The sequence below is a fragment of the Apteryx mantelli genome, chromosome 2 (genome assembly GCF_036417845.1).
Source record: "Apteryx mantelli isolate bAptMan1 chromosome 2, bAptMan1.hap1, whole genome shotgun sequence".
NCBI classification, from domain to species: domain Eukaryota; kingdom Metazoa; phylum Chordata; class Aves; order Apterygiformes; family Apterygidae; genus Apteryx; species Apteryx mantelli.
In genome coordinates this window covers 20078951-20084950 of record NC_089979.1, presented here as the reverse complement: position 1 = coordinate 20084950, position 6000 = coordinate 20078951, and positions in this window count along the sequence as shown.

The following is a 6000-nucleotide window of genomic DNA, read 5'->3' as shown; positions in this document are numbered from 1 at the left end:
TCTTCTCCTGCAGAGCTCCCTAGACAGTTGTTCACATTCAGTTCAGCATTCTAGACTATTGAATATATTTTAGCTTGTTGTTATCTTTTCAAACGCAATACCATTTTCCCCAAAGAAAGGTATATCCATCGCCTTCTCCAGAGTACAAGGCAGCAGAGAACAGGATTGTGTGACATCGGCAGTTTGTCAGTACATGAAAGCATATGCGGCATTACCAGCAACCCCGGAGACACAGCTTCTGCTGAGGATAGCATACTCTCACCATCATATATATAGCATTCCTGCATCCTTATCAGGTGATGCTAATGCAGCTGTCACCAACACCATCCATAGAGCAAAACTGAAGTCTCTCCAGGCTCTAGGATGCTGTCTTCAGATTTCAGGAGACTGGTGAAATCCGGTTTCTGTTCAGTTCAGTGATGCTCAGTACAATCTGCTGGGTTACAGAGTCCTCCTCTAGATCTTCCTACATCCCGTACAGTGCCTAGTGCAGGCTGTGTAGGGGTGTATATGTACACACATAGCATGTTTATAGGAAAAAAAATAGAATATGTAGAGATAGTTTATTATAGCCCCTAAACTATTCAGGAATTATATACAGCAACAGTAGGTACATTAACACTGTCAGACTGTTAGTACAGAACTATTCATATAATGTTAATGTAATAGTTTTGTTTTGAGTATGCCATACATAGTTATTGCTATGTATCAGTCAATTGAAAACGAATTCTGTCAAACAGAAACAGGCCTGTTCTGACAAAGTTTAGCAATGGCCTAAGGGTCAGCATTGCCCTGATAAATAATTCAGTTTCTGATTGTTTTAAACACAAAGTAAAAATTGGCCCTGCAATTTGTCTGTTCCCAGTAAAACAACTGTCACGTTAGCACGTCAGTAAAAATAATTCTCACCTACCGCTTAGCTGCACGCTCTACTGGATTTTAGTCAACAACATGGAAACATGGAACAGAAGTCACATAATAGGATGCTATCAGGAAATAAATTCACCTTGAAAACAGATTCAGAACGCAAATACCTTTGCTGGTGTGACTGCTGTCTCCTCTTTTACACGGCTACGTTCAAGTCAGCCTTAAGAAATGGTGCCGCTGATGTCACACACGAATACGCTCACACTGCTGCGGTCTAAAGGTGTCTCTGTATGATTGTGTCACACATTCACTCCCTTAACTGTAACAGCCGGCAAAGGCTGATCTGCAGCAGCAGACGCTCAGGAAGCCTTCTCTGGGCTTCCCTTCTGCTTTCATTCTCCGTAGGGACCCCGGACCAGCAGGGAAGACGAGCCAAACTGTGTAGACAGATTCAAAACTTGGGGGGGCACTGGATCAACAGGCAGAAACCTCTGTGGCTAGCCCCTTCAAACATTTTTAACAGACTTTCAAATTAAGTACGTTGCTTAATAGCACAGTACCAGGACTCTCGTATTATTTAGTTTGATATCAAAATATATCAGTGAGATATTGCTCTTATTTCTAACTATATTTGCAATGAGATGGGTAACTAAAATACTATTTAAATTGTTTTCAGCAATTTGGGGATTGCCAAAGCCATCTGCAGGCTTGGGGGGACAGCATTCTTTTGACTGTTTATACATAGGTTCCTGTTTTCTGTGTAACCATGAAAATTTTTAAAAGTTTTGAAATATAAATTTGGATGCTTAGATTAGTGATTTCCAAGTAAACTGTTTATCCATGAAATCACAAAATACATAAGAAGTTAGAGTTTAAACAGAGCAAGAGGAAAACAGAAATCAAAGAATAGACTGTCTGAAAAACTGGTTCCATCTGTCCCAAAATAATCCCCAAATTTAATTCAAATTTAATTCCTAGTTTCTTCTAGAAATATATATATTATATATATTCTGAGCTACAAAACAGGAGGATGGCCTACTTTTACCCGAAGTTTTTAGCTTTGTAGCTGCAATAACTCAAGAAGATGTTCAGCTCCTTCTGCTAATAGCAGGTACTTGAGTGTACATCTCTGTGCCTTAGCCACTGCTGCCAGGTGTGCCAAGGGGTGCAAGTGCCGCGACGCTGCACCTCTGCCCTCTGCGCTGTTAGGGAAGCACCCTATTTATTACGCTACAGAGTCACTCTATCTTCCACAGCATGGAAGAGCTCCCAGAGGAGAGCTAGTGGGACCCCCGATCTCAATACAGTCGCTCTGTAGGGGAGATCCACTGGTACCAACCCCTGCTGCTGAGCCTGTTGCAGGGGTGATGTGGGGCTGTATAATCACAGTCACAGAAGGGCTGAGGTTGGAAGGGACCCCTGGAGATGGTCTAGTCCAACACCCCTGCTCAGAGCAGGGTCAGCTGCAGCAGGTTGCTCAGGGCAGTGTCCAGTCGGGTTTTGAATATCTCCAAGGATGGAGATTCCCCAACCTCTCCGGGCAACCTGTGCCAGGGTTTGACCACTCTCACAGTAAAGTTTCTTCTTATGTTCATGTGGAGTTTCCCATGTTTTCATCTGTGCCCATTGCCTCTTGTCCTGTCACAGGGCACCACTGAGAAGAGCTTGGCTCCATCTTCTTCACTCCCCCCCATCAGGTGTTTATACACACTGATCACATCCCCTCTGAGCCTTCTCTCACCCTTGCTGAAAAGTCTCAGCTCTCTCAGCCTCTCCTCATATGAGATGCTCCAGTCCCTTAATCACTTTCTTGGCCCTCTGCTGGACTCACTCCAGCATGCCCATGTCTCTCTTGTATTGGGGAGCCCAGAACTGGACACAGTACTCCAGATGTGGCCTCATCGGTGCTGAGCAGAGGGGAAGGATCACCTCCCTCGACCTGCTGGCAATGTTCTTCTTAATGCAACCCAGGATACTCTTGGCCTTCTTTGCTGCAAAAGCGAATTGTTGGTCCATGTTCAACTTGGTGTCCACCAGTATCCTTACAACCTTCTCTGTAAAGCTGCTCTCCAGCCAGTCAGCCCCTAGCTTGTACGGGTGCCTGGGGCTATTTCTCCCTAGGTGCAGGACTCTGCACTTGCCTTTGTTGAACTTCATGAGGTTCCCCTCTGCCCATCTCTCCATCCTGTACAGGTCCCTCTGAATGATAGCACAGCCCTCTGGTGTATCAGCCACATTTGTATCATCAACAAACTTGCTGAGGGTGCACTCTGTCCCATCATCCAGGTCATTAATGAGACCTTAAACAGTATTGACTCCAAGATCAACCCCTGAGGGACACCACTGGTGACTGGCCTGCAGCTAAACTTTATGCTGCTGAGAGACTACTTCTGTAAGTAAACAGTAACCCACCTGTTACTGAGGTAGGAATGCATGCAGGGAATGAGAGAAGACTGCAGGAAGCAAAAGGATAACCCTTAAGGCAACTGAAGGCTGCTTTGGAGAACTAAATTATTGTCCTGCTTCACTACAGAGTTCTTAGGTGCCACACATTTGGCATCAGTGGTCACACAGCTTGAGATTAAGGATGGGGCTCAGGTGCCTACCACCATCTGAGATGCCCTACAAAATCTGAACATCTGCCCAGGGCCAAAAAATACTACCCAAAGCCTATGGGAAACCTTTCTCCTTATGGAGTAGCAACTGAAAGTCATGTGGGTACCCCACAAGGCATTATATGGTATTACACACTTAAGTTTAGGCAAATGATTGCTATCCTGTGACATCTAACTTCAGGTGTCTACATGCACATGCGCCAGGTGGCTAAATTCCCATTACAGTCTGTGGAGATACTCAGTGGCCAGAGATGAGATGATGCTCTTCTTTAGGGTGAGCTGAACTGCTCTCTAGGCTCCAAGGAGAAGGGGGTCAGTTCACTTGCCCGCACATTGACATGTGCCCTGGCATATCCTGCTTGGTCTCCAGCTGTTCCTTCAGAAAGGCAAGGGTCCCCCCAAAAGTCCTATATCATACCAGTCATCCCATGCACAGGTCTATACTCTGAAGCATCTCAAATAGCAGCAGTCACCTAGGTGTGGGGAACTGAACTGAGATCTCCTTGATTGTACTGGGAACTCAGAAACTTATCTCACTTATAAACATTTAAATTAAGGTTTCAGTCTCAAACTGAAACCAACTCATTCTTTATGTTCAATTCAATTACCCACACCTAGATGTCTAGTGCCATTTGAGGTGCTCCAGGTACTGAAGACATCTGCGGTAGGCTGGTAGATACAGCACAGGACCTACAGGATATCTGTGCTCTTCTGCACTGCTGCTGGAGGCCTAGTGTGGTAGGCAAAGGCATCTCAAACACAGCTAGACGCCCATGTGTGGACAGCTGAATCAAACCCTTTGCATTCCTCCATTTTCCACATGTCCAATGCAAGAAGTCTGGTTGGCAAAGATGCTGAATGTCTTCAGCAGCAACTGAGGTCAGCTGAGCTGTCCTCTATCAAGTGCTGTGAAACACTAAGTTCAGTAAAAAAATAAACCCTGAGACATTCCAAAATGGAGGTACAAAATTAGTGAACGTATTTTACTTTCACCCATCCATGCCTCAGCTTCTCTTCCTTAAAAGAGATAATGCTACTGCCTTTTTCTGCCACAAGCATTTTGAGTACAAAAAAATGAAGGAAGCATTTGGATACTGTTGCAATGGATACCATGGGACAGCAAAGAATACATCCTCTTTTGGACCGACCTGAAATAATGCACAGTGAGTAAAGCCTAGGGCCACACAGGGAGCAAAGAGGAGGAAACAAAATGTGGCTCAATGAGATGAGCACTCCCAGGTGTGTACACTGAATGAAGTTGGGATGCTGCAGAAATTATAGTACCTCATCATGCAATTCACAAAACATATTTTAAAGTGTGGAGGTTTTGTGTACAGTTTGTTTTGCTTTCCTTTCTGATATCTTTTATACTCAGTTTTCACCAACTTTACCACTTACCTCCTATATTCACACTTATCTTGGCAGCACAATCCACTATTTCTCCCTTGCTTATGAAAATATACAACAAACAATTGTTTTGCTTTACATTTCTGTCACAGTGCACCCTAAGGCAAAAGGTTTATAATCCAGATTGCTCCCTGCCTTGCCTCTTTACAGAGCTCAAGAGCTGTTTTTGAAAGAAGAGAAGCTGCTGAATGAAGAACAAAATCTTGCATCAGCTCTTTGCCTGGCTGCCTTTGCACTGATTTGTTACTTTTCTATCTCTTTCTTTGTTTATTCACTTTTCATTTCACATTCTCCCACTCCCATGCTACTTTCGCTCCAGGAACACAGAAATCAGAATACTAATTTTGGAAGCCTCAGGCAGGGTACGTGGACTCTCTCATTAATGTCTCAGGGTGTCTCTCCCTTTTCCCATGAGCGCTGTTTCCATCTTACCTGGATTACGCTGGAGCCTAAATCAGCTGCCTGGATTTCATCCAATTCACTTGTTTTTCACGGGCACTGTAACATCAGGGATTTGTGCCTGTACCTGCTGAAAATGAAATGTAAAACCAGATGTGATCAGCGTGTTGTTGGCAACAACATTCTTAGATTTTCACAAACCATCGAGAGACCCTCAGACACAAAACAGGAAGCATAGGACTGAGCCTATCTCGACTCCACATTAAAGCTCCAGAGACAGGAAGGCAGCTGCCTGCCCCTTCCCCAGAGCACAGCTGTGGCTAGAAGCAGCCAGTTTTCTGCTCTGCCTTCGCCAGGATTTGCAGGCCAGGCAGCTGCAGCGCAGGATGCTCTTCCCCTGAAAGCTTTCACAGTGCCAGGCAGAAGTTTGGTGAAATAAAGGGTGCATCATTTTTCTTGGGAAGATTAAGTCTGCACAAAATACAAATGAGAATTATACTAAATGTTAAAACCTTTCTCACCACCAAAGATGCTGGGTGCCTTTTTTCCCCCTCAAAAAGTCAACATTTTATTTTATTTTATTCTATTTTATTGAGACCACATTTGCCTAGTGTTCATACAGCTGTAGAAAACAGAATTGGAAACAAAATATTGACTTTTAAATAGTTGGGGGTTTTTTTCTGGAATTGGTTCCTTGAATTATTTTGGGTCC